Source organism: Canis lupus, chromosome 31 (genome assembly GCF_011100685.1).
Source record: "Canis lupus familiaris isolate Mischka breed German Shepherd chromosome 31, alternate assembly UU_Cfam_GSD_1.0, whole genome shotgun sequence".
In the NCBI taxonomy this organism is placed as follows: domain Eukaryota; kingdom Metazoa; phylum Chordata; class Mammalia; order Carnivora; family Canidae; genus Canis; species Canis lupus.
Genome location: NC_049252.1, coordinates 23,460,426 through 23,476,682, shown reverse-complemented (window position 1 = coordinate 23,476,682; position 16,257 = coordinate 23,460,426). Strand labels below are relative to the sequence as shown.

The window sequence follows — 16,257 nt, the reverse complement described above, 5'->3', positions numbered from 1 at the left end:
TGTTACTATTTTGGAAGGGATGGAATTGGAACGCCAACATTATATCAGTAGATTGATTGCTATACAAATTCCTTCAATTTGTGGTGATTATAACATTTTCATAATTATTGCTCCTCTGAACTCTCCATTTGCGTTTGCTGAAAGATTTAGGGTTTAAAGTTAAACCCTTTTGAAAAGAGAATTAGTCGGGAAGTTGGGATTAACTCTAAACTTGGTGAATATACTTCTCAATCTCTTTGTAAACCAAGATTTTCTCTGTCCTCTATTAAAAACCACAGGGAAAACATTTCTCCTGGAGGTTTCAAGGGCAATCCTTAATGTTGTACAGCCAAGTACTGCATGATTAGTGTCCAAAGAGAAAAACACAAGAAAAGCTGTTGGAATCAATAGCAGAGTTTAAAGCCTTAATTATATAACTAAATGCCTCTACTTGTCCATAAATCCTTTCACAGAAATGACACGATTAGTTTTTATGGGCTAGGAAGAAATTCAAGGGTATTTTTCAGAAGATTATTATAAGGGGATTCCCAGATCCCAACACAATTTGGGGAGACAACTATTAAAAGAGGGTCTGGCTGGAAGGCTATCAAAGAGATTGAAGTTATGCAAAGAAACATAGATAAGATAATTCCCAAGGTGCAGGTTTACAAATAAGGAACTAAAGCAAACAAAATTAGCCCATCTGACTAAAATGCATTCTGGACTTAAAGGATTCTTAGCTATTACCTATATTGTTATCAAGTTATTTTTATAGAAAATCTTCATTGAGCAGACTCTCCTTTACTTTTTTTTTTTTTAATTTTTATTTATTTATGATAGCCACACAAAGAGAGAGAGAGGCAGAGACACAGGCAGAGGGAGAAGCAGGCTCCATGCACTGGGAGCCCGATGTGGGATTCGATCCCAGGTCTCCAGGATCGCGCCCTGGGCCAAAGGCAGGCGCTAAACCGCTGCGCCACCCAGGGATCCCCTAGACTCTCCTTTACTAATGGGGATTTTTTGCTCCATCCTCATTAGATGCAAAATTTTAAATTTTACTCCTTTTCAGGGAAAGCAAGATGTGGCCATAGAGCAAGGAAGTGATATTTGTTCATTCATTCAACAAATACTTATTAACCAACTAACATGTACCACCAGGTGCTCTCCTAGGCATTAACGCTGGTTTGCGTACGTTTAAATTATTGATTTTAATAGGCATACAGGCTGACAGAGATGATAATATTACTCATACTCTTTCACAGTAAACTATTAATTAAGTAATTTTAACCAAAAAAATGAGGTATTTGGTGTATAATAAACAATAAAATGCATTCATTCTAAGTGCGCAGCTTGGCAACATTTGAGAAATGTCTACATCTGTGTTACCACAAATATAATCAAGATGTAGAATATTTCTGTCACTTCAATGTTTACTTGGCCTTCTTTTCCCCATCTTCGCTTCCAAGCAAACAATCTGCGCCCTGTCTCATTAGGTTAGATTTGCCTTTATGGAACTGGTGATTATTTATCATCTGCAAACAATAGTTAACAAAAGATAAAACACTAGAATATTGAAGGATGTCATTTTAAAATTCGGAGGAAGGATTTCAAGTTTCTGAGGCAATGGTTGAATCATAACCACAACATTACAATCACAAAAGGGATTCAGTGACTTCCTGAAGGAGATCATTCTGTTGGGAAGGCTCAGGCCAGGCTTCTTCCCATGCGATGAGCTGTGCAAAAGTAGCCATGCACAAACATGGGATGGAGAATCTCAGGAGATTAAAACTGGAGGGCATTAAGCCAAAAGACTTAACGTGTTGTAGACAAAGAATCTATAGACTCTAGGGAGTCCCCAGAAACCTTACTTGAAGTTATCTAGAGAGTGTGAGGAAAAAAATGGAAATTGACTCCAGTAAGAGTCCCCAAACTGACAATTTGTACTGTGAAGAGTAAATTAAATGATTGCATGCCTGTGTTAGTCAGCTCTAGGGCTGTGATTTTTATATGTATTTCTAAAGCTATGGGTTTTCTTTCTTCTCTTTTTTTTTCTTTCCTCCTCCTCCTCCTCCTTCTTCTTCTTCTTCCAAATAAACTGTCATTTCTAATCTCCCATTGTAGTCATTTAAGTAAATTTGAAATGTCTTAACTTATTTAGCTGAAATAATCATAGCAATGCTTTCATTATGATTTGACCCTTTACTGTAAGGAATTCACACAGCTTACAAATGACTCTAGACTGACTAGTGTTTATCGGCGGTAATATGGCCATCATGATACTCTAAGCCAATTTTGGTTGAATTCAGTAAACATTTGGTAAAAGCATCAACCTCAAGCTTTTGCATGGAGGACTTAAAACTTTACAGAGCACGTGAACATGCATTGTCTCAAAATATTGTCTTTTTTCTGAGATGGAAAAACTAAAGCTGGTGATTGGATGAATGTTTTTTTCTGAGATCATAGAGATATGAGAGATAGAGTGAAGACCAGAACCTAGATCTTCCTACTTCTGGTCTAGGACTTGCTTCAAGATTGGGGTGGAAGTTTCCATCACTGTCAATTATGTCTAATCCCCTCTCCCTGACTCTCCCTCCATAACCACAAGCCAATCAGTGTCTCCTTTTTGCATCTCTATGCAGTGCCAAGAGGATCGTCTGTCATCGATAAATAATATAAATATATTTGAATAATGAATATTTGTAAGTATCAGCCTTAATTTCCAACCCTACAAATATTCTTTCTCCCTTTCTCTCTGCAGGCCTAAGAGATTAAGACTTCAATCCTTAGCCAAAAATGGTATTTATTCATGTCTTTAAAGTCCATAGTGGTATCTATGAGTCCGCTTGATCCAAGTTAGATTTTAGGAGTGGAAGAGGATTAAAGCAAGATCAGGGAAAGATCAACCTTGGCTGGTATCTCTGTCTCCACTTCTGCACAGGTGAGAGGAGGTCTTTCATTCTTATTTTCTTGAGGCTCCTTGAGTCCTAAGCACACTGTATTAAGGAATAGAGGAATTTCCCTCTGGCGCTGTTCCGATACTATTTGGAATTTCCAACTTTCTGTTTGACTCCTAAATAGTTCCTTAACTCATTTGTATATAATCTTATTTTTTTAAAAGATATCTTCATCCTTTCATTTGTTTCTTCTTTAGGAGACTAAGCAAACTACAGCAAATATTTTTGGGTTGGCCATAAGATAAACTTTGATTTTGATAGAGTTTTCGACAGCCATGCTTTTTTGTGATGACTATTGCAAATGGCGTATTTAAGAGTTATGATTTTTGTTAACTTTCAAATATGCAATACAGTATTATTAATTATAGTTGCCATGCTGCACATTGTATAATAAATTGCTATTTTCTTATTAAGGTAGATACATACCTAATGGGCTTTTGTTTTGCAAATGTAAGTCACATCTTCCTTCTAAGTTTATAATTTTCAAAAGATTTCCTAGTTATTTTTGTGCTTCATCTTTTAAGTGACTTTCAATAACATGTTTATTTTATGGCCATAATACATAATTTAAAATATTTTTCTTTACTTCCATATATGTTTATATGTCTGTGTGTATGTGTATAATTACATATATAATAAATTAAATTTTTATGGAAAATGGTGTCCTTTGGTCTAGAATCTTTCAAACTAGTTATTATTTTGATATAATAAAATGATAAGTCTATCATGTATTAATTTTTAATTATCCCAATTACTGTATATTATTTCTTGTATTTCTCTTTTATTTCATTGTCTTTAATTTCCAGGCATACAAATCAATTGAAAATATGCTAGTGGGTCTCCATATTTCATATAATAAGTCTAAAAATTTTGACCTTATTTTTTTTAAATTACATTGATTAGGACATCCAAGACATTGTTAATATTGTTAATATATAGTAGTTGAAGACACATATTGTTAACATTGTTAATATATAGTAGTTGAAGACACATATTGTGACCCTTTTAATAAACATGCTACTAGCATTGCTCCATTAAGAATACATTTTGTTGGGATCCCTGGGTGGCGCAGCGGTTTAGCGCCTGCCTTTGGCCCAGGGTGTGATCCTGGAGACCCGGGATCGAATCCCATGTCGGGCTCCCGGTGCATGGAGCCTGCTTCTCCCTCTGCCTATGTCTCTGCCTCTCTCTCTCTCTGTGACTATCATAAATAAATTAAAAATAAAAGAATACATTTTGTTATGGTTTGTGTGTGTATATATAAATATATATATGTATAAAACATAATAGATAGATAGATAGATGATAAATAGATACCAACACATATAAGTAAGAAGATAGATACATACATATATACAGACAGACAGGCACAGGGATTTCTAATGTGAATAAGCCTCAATTGAGTCTAATTCTTTTCACTTTCCAGGCAACATAAAAGTTGAATTTTCACCTCTCTCATATTAGGTATGGCCAGGAAGTAGTTAGGCTAATTAGATAAAAGTGACACATGAATATAATAATTTTATCACTCAAACTGTATTCCTCTTTCTCTCTTTCTGTTCTCTCTCTGAAATGGCAATAGACAAATTGAGTATTGATACGGGGTTTCTGTAAGACAAAAATGATGAAAAAGGCTAGACAATTTATGGAAGAAAATTATTCTGCAAAAATGGCTTGAACAGCCAGCAGACTTTTTGAGAGCAAAAGAAAGATTTAGAGGGTCTGAAACACTGAGATTTGGGGGTCAGTTGTTACTGTAGCTTCACCTAACCTGTCTTGACTAAAACCCCTATTTTAATGCAATTTTTAAAAAAATATTTTTTAGTTAATGATGTATAATGTTCTTCTTTCTGATATATTATTATTCATATTAATATATTCTATAATATTGAATCTGTTCTGAAAAATTAATAAGGTTTTAGATAAGTTAAATTGTCTCCTTAAGAAAATATTCCCTCTTTATTGGTTGAAAGTATTGTCATATTGTTAGAAACCTGGCTATGAAGTAAAACAAATATTAAAAAAATAGAAAACAAGTGATAGTCAAATTTAAAAAAAAAACTATATTTACAGACTTTTCATAGACTCTAAGACATTAATAAATAATGTTCCACAAAGGATCTTGAGTGAAGCTGAACATAAGAATAGAGAACATATTGGTTAAAATGTGACTAGTCTAGTTACATACTATGTACATTCAATTTTTTTTTGTTTTGCTTCAAATAAATTCACCTCATTTATTTTAGTATTTAATATTTTTGTCAAGAAACATGACTTTATTGTCATTATCATAATATGTGGTAGAAAAGTGTTGTTCTAGTCCACGCAGCTTCCCTCTGCCCTGTGGTAGAACAATGCCTCTTTCATGTGGAAATTCATTCTATGTGCCATTGATAGGGATGATCCTATCCAATCTCATTCTTTCTATAGATTGTGTTTATGACTTCCTTGACAGAGTATGATAAGATATGACATTGTTCAGGGTGGAGGGGTAAGAGGGAACAGAAGCAGTTGGTTCTCCATTAATGTTCCCGTTATGGAAAAAAAGATGATTTCTCTGTTGTGATTGTTGACCAGTTATTTTCTAAGTTTGTAACTGCCTTCTGATAACTTTCCTATACTAGAAGAGAACTTGAAGAGAAAGGTAAAGACAGATTTCTGTTGAAACCAAGGTAATTTTAATGAAGAAGCAATGGTGAGCAGGTCAGGGCCTTTCTAACATCAACTGAATCACTGGAAAGAATTAGAACTTAAATCTGCTCTTTCTGACTTCTAAGTTAGTACAACTAATCAACTGCCTCCCTTCCATACTAAATAAATGTGTATATATATATATATATATATATGCACACACACAATGGTGTTCTAATATAGTTGAGATGAATTTTAATTTTAATTTTTGTTATAGAAGAGTCCTGACTGATAATTATTACCATTATTACCATCAAATTATTATATGTCATCTTTATTTTGTACAAATGGGAAAAAATGGGAAATACTGTATTGCATGAAAGCTGGAGATCAAAGAAGGAGTTCTTGAAAGTTGGATGAGATTAATAATGTGAAAGTAATGTGTAATGATCTAAAGAAAAGTAAAACTTCAGCAAAAAATAATAGAGAATTATCCTGACAAAATATTCTCTCCTGCCTGGAATGATTTTCTCTTTTTATCTCTATTGCATTCATTTTTGTTGAGATATGATTATGTTACAGTACACAAGCTTCTACTCTGATATTTTTAGCTTATTTAAAGAGTTAAAAAAATCATATTAGAATTCCAAGTACTGTATCTCTATTGGGAATGGGTCAGAATTCTGTGTAATCAGACACTGCATATATGTTTGAGATATTCTTCTGTGAGCAATATGCAAGAACTTTACCCATGAACTTTATTATATCCCATGAGGCTGAACAGAGATGTTATGGCTCACTTCCAGGTTGAAGAAAATTGAGATCACCCAATAGGTAAAGTGCTGTTCGTATGCATGATAAACACATATGCACACATGCACAACACACAAGATGTATGTATACATTTGTGTGTATTATTTTAGAATGTTTTAGCCTACTTAACATGAGATCAAAATGGTTTTTATATAAAACTTATTGAGTTATTTCAATAGTCACAATTTTTCAATTAACAATAGATATGTCGGTTTAGTCTCATATTGTCACTGTTTTTCAAGTATCTACAATATTGTACTTTGCTTTAAAAAACTCCTACTATGTAAGATTTACTTATGTTAACCACTTACATTGACACCAGTAGTTTTATCACAATTATACTTCTTTATCTTTTCTTAATGTAATAATAGTAGTAAAATTATTTCCATAGTTCCATGATGGCATTAAATACATCTATGGAACACTCCCGAAGGTTTGTTTTTAATTAAGATTCCTTAGGAATTACATAATTGAGCATAAGCTCATCACGTGGACACATGCCAAGAATTAACAATAGTTATATTAGTGAACTTGTTACCTAGTAACAAAAGCAACATAACATTTTCATAACATTTTAGTAATATATTCTAATTGTCCCAAAGTTCTCATAACCAAATACATGGCAAAAATACTCACACATATTACATAAATACTTTTGTGAAACGTGCATTCTGTCTTTTGTCTCAGTGCTCCTTTTGTATATTATTCCAGTTTTCTACTTCATCTTGGAAAAGTGTTCCATGTCACAGTGAATGCCAAAAGGGGAAACAGAAACAATAAGGAAGAACCAATTGCTAATTCTAAAACTGAAGAATAAAATTTCTGAAATTAAGAGATTTCCATAGATGGACTTAATAGCTGAATAGACAGGACAAAGAGTAATGAACTTCATGATAAATCATTAAGAATTATCTACGAGAAAAAATGATGAGAGAAAATGTAAAAAATAAATGAACAGAGACTTGAGAACCTGTGTGATGATCTCAAACATTACAGCACATGGAACTAGAATAGTAAAATGAGAGAGATTATTGCAGACAAAAAAATATTCAAGAGATAGTGTTAAATATTTTCCAAATTTGATGAATTCCACATAATGGCAGATATAAGACGCTTAATGAATATGCTCAGAGAAGGAAAAAGAAGCCTAAAGTTATGTGCATCATATCCAAGTGGCTGAAAGTCAAAAAATAGATTATGAAAGTAACAAGAGAAAATTAATGCATTACAGACAAGGAGACAAAATTCCAATTAATGTCTGGTTTCTCACCAGAATCCTTGAAGACAAGAAAAATAGCAACATCTTTAAAGTACTACAAACAAACAAACAAACAAACATATGAACACTGGAAACCCAGAATTCTATACCCATTAAAAATATTTTTCAATAATCAACGTGAAATAAGGATATTTTCAGGTAAAAGAGAGCCTGAGGAATTCATCACCAACAGATCTTCCCTAAAAGAAATATTAAGGAAGTTTATCAGGATGAAAGAAAATGATAGGAGAGGAAAGACTATGTTCTCAGAAAAGAAGAAATAACATCTGAAATATCTGGGTAGATAGAAATGAATATATAATTTTTAATTTTATCAATTCTTAATTATTTATAAACTCTATGTACATATATATATATATATATATATAACCATATGAGTTACATTAATTGCTAACAGATTAAAAATTCTAAGTAAAAGTTACATTTTGCAGAGTGGGCTCAAAAACTATACCAACTATATGTTATCTACAAGAAACATACTTTTATTTTAAAGACAAATATGGTTTGACAGTAAAAGAACAAAACATATAATGCAAACGTTAAGAAAAAGAAGGCTGGAATTGTTATATTAATTTTATTTGTTTTTATTTGTTTTTATTGAAATTTGGTTTGCCAATATGTAGTATAACACCCAGTGCTCTTCCCATCGAGTGCCCTCTTCAGTGCCCGTCACCTAGTTACCCCAAACCCCTGCCCACCTCCCCTTCCACAACTCCTTGTTCATTTCCCAGAGTTAGGATTCTCTCATGTTTGTCTTCCTCTCTAATTTTTCTCACTCAGTTCCCCTCCTTCCCCTTATAATCTCTTTTACTATTTTTTATATTCCCCATATGAGTGAAACCATATGATGATTGTCCTTTTACATGACTTACTTCGTTAAGCCTAATACCCTCCAGTTCCATCCACTGGAAGCCAAATGGTGAGTATCCGTCCTTCTTTCTGATGGCTGAGTAATATTCCATTGTATATATAGACCACATCTCCTTTATTCATTCATCTGTTGAAGGACATTGTGGCTCCTTCTACAGTTTGGCTATTGTGGACATTGCTGCTATGAACATTGGGGTGCAGGTGTCCTGGTGTTTCACTGCATCTGTATCTTTGGGGTAAATACCCAGTAGTGCAATTGCTGGGTCATAGAGTGTTATATTAATTTTAAGCAAAGTTGTCAATATCAAATGTATCACTATAAATAAAGAGGGAAATTTCATAAATACAGTTTACCTGTGAACAGCACGGGTTTTCATTGAACAAGTCCATTTATATATAGTTTTTTTCAATAAATACCATATAGTACTGCATATGTATTTTCCCTTCCTTATGATTTCTTAAAAACATTTTTCACCTGATTGACTTTGTTGTGAGAATACAGTATAAAATACAAATAATATGCAAAATACATGTTAATTGTTTTCCATTAACACTTCATCTAAGTGTGTTATTAGTAGTTGAGTTTTCAGTGAGTCAAAAGTTATACACAGATTTTCAACTGTTCAAGGTTAGTGCCCCTAACCCCTTAGCTGTTAAAAATTCAACTATATAATTCTATAAAACAATAACTACTAAAAGCCAATAATCTAATCTCCCCTATTAAAAGATTAGAGAAAAAAAGAGCAAATTAAGCCCAAAGTAGTTAGAAAGAATGAGGTAAAGATAAAATATATCAATTAAAAATAGACATATAATAAAGAAAATCAACATAACGAAAAGTTCATGTTTGAAAAAAGTATAAACTTGGTGATCCCTACAAAGTTTGATTATGAAAATCATAAGACTCTACTAGTATCAGGCATGCAAGAGATTACATAAATAGAGATTCTGTATATTTCATAAAGGAATCAAAAAACAATTATCATTAACAACTTTATGCTGATAGATATGGCAACTTAGATGAAATGAACAATTCGTTCAGAAATCTTTGCTGCTAAAGACAGCTTTGCATAGGAATACCATAATCAGCAACTTCCTCAGCTTTCTTTCTACCTCAGAGCTTTTTGGACTTTGGCTCCCATGCTCCTACAAACCAGAAAGTACAAGGACAACTCATGACCAGTGGGAGATGAAGAACAAATGCCAATGGATAAATAAATGTTATCTTTATTCTTTTAAGAGGACAACTGTGGGAGGCATTCTACAGAAATTTTCAGACCTTTCAGTGGATCTCAATAGACTCAAGTCCTAATTACTTACAGCTCAATAAGAAGCTGTTGCATTGGCCCTACATCATTCCCTCTCTTACTCTTCCCAATCCTTCATTCCAGTCTTCTGGCATGGCAAATCCAAACAAACAATTTATAAGTAAGTGAATGTCTCAGATTCAGGTTCTAGGAAAAGTATTACATCAGTGAGAACAGAAAATTTGAGAATTATCTGGAAAATAGCAGCTAGGATTGAAAATGACAAACAAAAAAGAGCAGAATCACTTGATGATGATCTCCAAATGAGTGGGTTACAACAGAAGCATATGTTTGCATGTCCATCTTAGCTCTGGTGCAGCTGTGATCAACATCATCTTCACTCAAGAAGACAGTTGGATAGAATTTCTCTATCTGGAACAATGACAGATGTCATATCACAGGAATAAGGGGAGCATGTCACTTCCACTTATATTTCATCGTACAAAGTTTGCCACATGGCCACACTCAAGTGTAACTGGACAAGAGGTATAATATTTCAGCAGAAGGGCTTCCAAATAATTATAAAAACTGATAGATGGTCAATTCAATAAAAAAATCTCAGGAAAAAGCTAATAGTAAAGCAACTAACATTTAACTAATGGGTCACAAAATTACATTTAGACATAATAAATAACAGAGAATGAAAAATCTCTCTAAAATAAAATAAGAAAGAAATTTTACTAAGTTTTAAATGGAGTTACCTTAATTTCAAAAGTGAAGCTTTATTTTCCTTGGTTTTGATTTTGGTTTTGGTCATTTTACCATGAAGGAAATGAATTCCAGAGAAATTATTTATACCAGAGAAAGACATTTATAACTGCAAAGTTTCATTGTTTCAATAGTACAACAGTTTATCACAGGCTTTTTTCTCACTCGTATTTTATTTTCCTGAACTTGAAATTGTCAGTTGGTAAAATGCTAGTGTAGAACACATATTTTTTTTCATAGAAATAAATCTAAAATAACTTCTCACAAATATGTTATAGTATTTGTGAGCTGCATAAATATTAGCTGAATGCTGAAAAAACTTGGAATTTGAAATTGTGATTTATTTCACTGATGATGCCGGTTGCTTACCATATTTAACACCCACATTAGGATTTATACATTCTGATAAGTTAGCTGGTTTTCTGAGTAGGTCTAATATGTGCTTATTTTTATGAAAGAACATCCTTGAAGTTTTAGTGATAATTTTCATCCTTACATTTACAGAATGGTGTGATTCCACTTTTCATAACAGGAACTATATTGCCTATAATTCATTGATAACACCACATCAGATGATGTCAGAAAATCAGTAGCCCAGGCTGACCTGAAAATGTCAATGCTCCTTCATTGTATGAGATCAAATTTGTTTTATACATCCAGCTCTGATTTTAGCCAAGCTATTAAGGAATTATAGATGTCATCACACTGTTTGAAGACATGCAATTTCATGTTCACAACTTATTCCTCAAAGTACTGGCTATGTAGAGGTCAAACTGGTGCAGCTTCAAGCACTCACACAAAATCATCCTCAGTATTCAATTAGCTATTTCCTCTCATTTCATTTTTTCAAAGATTTTATTTATTTATTTGACAGAGAGAGGATGAGAGAGAGCACAAGCAGGGGGAGTGGCAGAGGAAGAGGGAGAAGCAGGCTCCCCACTGTGGAGGGAGCCCATCTTGGAGCTCAATCCTAGAACCCTGGGATCATGACCTGAGCCAAAGGCAGATGCTTAACTGACTGAGCCACCCACATGCCCCTGTTCCTTCTCATTTCTAACAACTTTGCATATCTACTAGGAAAAGTGAGAATTTGTGTAAAAGCGGTTTTAATGTTGGTGACTCTCACAAAACAATGATGATGAAGGCAGAAGTAACAGTAAATGGGAATACATTTCCATTTAATTGTCTTGGTGGGTTTCAGGAAGCTGATGCATATTGGAGATAGATTGAGGTGGATACTTGGAGCAGAGACTCAGCTACTTTTGAGCCAGAATAGGATAATACGTGTCCCTGCAAACCACATACTTGAGCACTGTACTTAATTATATTCCTCAAGAAAAAAAAATTATATTCCTCAGGGCAGGAGAAGTCAGCATACTGTCACAATGCCTGCTCTACCAACCCATGCCAAGCACACATTTTTATGTAACGGATTTAAAATGCCTTGCAGATATTGTGTAACAATATCTCACAAGGGTGGGCTGGTCTGAATTTGATAATAGCTACTGTTGGGTTCTCCTATGCTAAGCTAATAATTTAGGTTGTTGAATCCCATCTTTTTGTTTTATAACCAAAGTCTGCTTTTCATTTGCATGTGTAAACCGGTCATCAGCTTTGGTGACAAAGAGGAGGGGCCTCAGAAAAGGTTCTCAGACCAGGCTGCAGTGTTGAAAGTTTATAAATCAATTTGGATCCATATAAATATCATTTCCCCAATCCAAATCTGGAATTATTAACAATGATTTATTATTTTTAAAAATTTCCAACACGAAAAATGGAGAGCCTTGAAATCATAATTTATTTTCTTTGCCTGCTGTGCAGTCTTATTTGTCATCATATTTTTCTAAGTTTTATGCCTGATTGCACAAAGTCAGTGTGCAGGGCTAAAAAATGTCCTTTTTCTGAAGGTGGAAACTCTAACTCCATCAACATAACTGAGCTCGGCAAATAATAATATAGAGGATGGTCACTTCTTCACCTATGATATGTTTATGTCATTACTTTTCTGCGTTTCCCTTCCTTAAAAATAAGGGATCTGGGAAGTTTGCTTACAGTCTGGGTGGAATTGTGAACAACACCCCTTCCAATATAGAGTGAGCTCTTTCTTCTACCTATCTCCTAGAACTGTGATGTGCTTCTAAATGTATCTGAATTTAATACATTGAGAATCTAAGTCCGGGCTCTGTAAATATATTTGTCAATTAGTTCAGTATTTTCATCAGATGTAAAATATGTTGGCCAAGTTATTACACTATTTTTTAAGATATACTCAAAGTGTGATTTCCTACTCATTCCACCAATAAAACTTCAATGAAAAGATACTGTTAATAAAATTTTAAAAGCTTCACTTTAAAAATATATTTCAGTAAAAGATTTTGATGAAATGTCCTAGGTAAATATGATATGCAAAAACGATAGCAATTAATTAAGTGATATTTATAATTTATAGATCCTGATGTGATATTGAACAATATAGAGTAAAAAATCACTTTGCTTAAATCAGTTACCCTATAGTTCATATTAATATTGATTTTCTTCCATTCATTTCAAACATATCTATTGTGTCTTCTAATACTTATTAACCATTTTTTAAAAATAAAATGGTGTATCAGCTTAAGAGATGGACCATCATTTTAAAAACATTTTTGCAAGAAAATACCATGTCATATAAAGGCACCTTAATTTTTATCTCAGTTTTTTATTTTAAGGAGGGAAGATGAAAAATAAAATTTAAATACATTATTTTGCAGCTTACAAGATTCTGAGCATATAATGACCGACCCATAATATTTCTGAGCTAGTACTGCCGGAAGGACAATTAATAATATTTTGAATAATAATAATATTCATCAGTGTAACAGAACAATTAGAAAATAATTATAGCTTGGATCACACTTTGGTGAAATGAAGCAGAATTAAATACATTCCCTAATTAGGTACTTCGTAGCATGCCATTGATCAAGTGCCCTGCAGGGTCAAAAGCACAGAGAAAAGTTTCCCCCAGGTTAATCAATAAAGTATGCTATTGGCATTTTGTAGGTCATTTGAAGAGGAATGAATCAAATCTACATAAATATTCCAATAAAACAATGTATATCCCTTTATTTTTTTAAAGATTTTATTTATTTATTCATGAGAGACACACAAAGAGGCAAAGACACAGGCAGAGGGAGAAGCAGGCTCCATAGAAGTTGCTGGATGTGGGACTCAATATCAGGATAAGATCACTCCCTGAGCCAAAGGTAGACCCTCAACTGCTCAGCCAGTCAGGAGTCCCCTGATCTCTATCCATTTATAACTATTAGCTATATTTATAACACAAGCTATAAACTATGCAGGTGACATGGGATGATAATATTATGAGGTACAGTAAGAACTAGCAGATAGATAATGCTGAAAATAAAAATGGACTAGTAATTTATTTTTTTTATCTTGGTTCTACTAAATTAGAGTTTTCATCACCTCTTTTGTAAGTGGACTGTATTACATTATCATTATATTTTTTATATCATATATATATGTGAATTGTGTAGCGAAATACATTTAGCTTTGTCACAGAAAGTAGTTCACTTATCAGACACATTTTTTATCTTCATTTTATCCTCAGTTTAAACTCCCTCTACACACACACACACACACACACACACACACATACATGCATAACTGAATCAATAAACTCGGTCAAAACTGCTATTTGTAATCAAAAATATATATGCACAAAACTTAGTTTCCTTTTGGAAAGGTAAGTAAGGTACTTTTTAGAATACTTACATTAAAAAGGCTTATTTCTCATTGGTGGGCAGTGTGTTAGTCACTCATCATTGCATAAATGCCACTGAGTTTCCAGGACCTCTAATCTTCTGTGGTTACTCTATACTAACATCCAATGGTGAAACTTTTGTCCCCATCTGATGTGCAGGAAGTCTCCCCACTTTTTCCATGTTTTTCCAGCATTTTTGCATTCTCCTGGCTAGTCTCCATTTCAGACTAACTTATTTTGAACCTTCACTTAAGAGGCTGCACATTCATTCTTCCCTTTCTGAACACTATCTTCAAACTTTTGTTACCAGGGTGGCTTATAGACTTAGGTGCTGTGTGAGGCAAAGTTTTACTGAAACATTGAGTAACAGGGTAGTAGATTACTGAGAAGAAAACATATGAAAGTAAATGAAGGAAGCTACCACTGAGTATTTAATAAACTGGTCCTAACTATTTATCTTCCTTTTCCCACCACAAGTATGTTTAGTCTTTTTATGCACTCCCACCTGTCTTCCGTGGTTCCCAGTATGTTCACATTCATTTTGGCCTCTGTCCTCTCCATTACCTATCATCTTCTAACTCTTGAATTCTAGCTTTACTTCCTTCTCTAAAATCAAGTCCTTAGTTTACTTTTGCAAATCACAGCAACAAATGATGAAGACATTCTGTTCAATATCAGCCTAACTGAGCCATTGAAAGTTATTTGTCTGTCTGGTCTACAACCTTTAGCAATAGAAAGAACAGAATGAGTGAACAGCAATGGTAAGTGGAAGAAAAACAGCCTAAAATTTCACTCTCTTTCTATGTGGCCCTTTACACTCAGTCCACAAAAAATCCTCTGAGGTGGTTTATGTATTGATTTTTTATTTTACTTCCACTTTCACAAACTCCTGCATGAGAGAAACTATTACAGAAATCTAAGAATTGAATCTAAGAATTGATCTAATCTTTGAAGACACAATGATGGAAGTATATTTTGATATTTGCCTCTTACAAATGGCATCTACTAACCAATATTTTGTTTGAAATCATCCCTGATTCCCACCTTATTAAGTAGATTTAACAACTACATTCAGAATCCCTTCCCTCTGGCATCTGTTTCTATCAATAATAAATAAATATGTGAAAAACGGTAGATGTGATAAAATAGTATTTATGTATCTTCTTCATTTCTCTTGAATATTGAACATAGTCAGTCTCAATATGCTTTCAAGTAAATGGGCATTTTGTTAACAGAATTGAATAAAAGTATAATATCCAGGTGGGGCATTTGGGATATTGAAAAAAAAATCATGAATAAAGTGAGAAAGATTTGAGGTACAAAGGAGATCTTTGAAAAGAATAGAACCAAGTGAAGTTCTAGATTTTTATATGGATATTTAATTAGATGCATTTAGGTAGAGGAGAATAGGATTCTCTGTTAGAATAAATTTAAGTTTAACTTAAAAAATAGACGAATACAAAAAGTCTTAAACAATAGGAATATTAACTGGTATCCAAAAATAAGAGTCTAGGATTGTCTTTAACCACTGGTCCAGCTTTTCTGTGAAATTGTCTTGTCACTGCCCTTCTCCATATGGTGGCTTCTTTCTCATGCTGGTACTAGTTCCAGGCCAATATTTTTAGGCAACTGCAATGTGCAGAAGGAAGAAGTTACCTCCCAGTGGCTCCCCTGAGAGAGAGAAGCATCTAAAATAACAACAATAATGATAAATCAACTTTCCCCCATGTTCCCAAACACACTTCTCTCACATGCCTTTGGCTGGTAGAGTCACATGCCTTCCTGTCTGAAACAAATCCTATGACCAGGCTAATGCCATGGGATGATTAGCTCCAGCCTGATTTCATTGAGAATCAATAATTGGCAAGGACTACAGCATTATTTTAAGATTAATCATGAAAAGTTTGTTTGTTTTTAATTTTCTATACTTTTCTTGTTTTAGCAAAGCTTCTAAAT

General features: G+C 33.5%; 1 long non-coding RNA gene across 3 annotated transcripts in view; it reads left to right on the top strand.

Annotated features, from left to right (window-relative positions):
• Nucleotides 1-3,675, top strand: part of LOC111093499 — a 114,601-nt gene extending 110,926 nt beyond the window's left edge. Inside the window, exon 4 of one of the 3 annotated variants that reach the window (XR_005381989.1) lies at nucleotides 2,738-3,675. This is a non-coding gene — a long non-coding RNA (uncharacterized LOC111093499). The remainder of the gene's footprint in view (nucleotides 1-2,737) is intronic. The other 2 variants (XR_005381986.1, XR_005381980.1) reach the window with 2 other exon arrangements.
• Nucleotides 3,676-16,257: the final 12,582 nt, after the last annotated feature.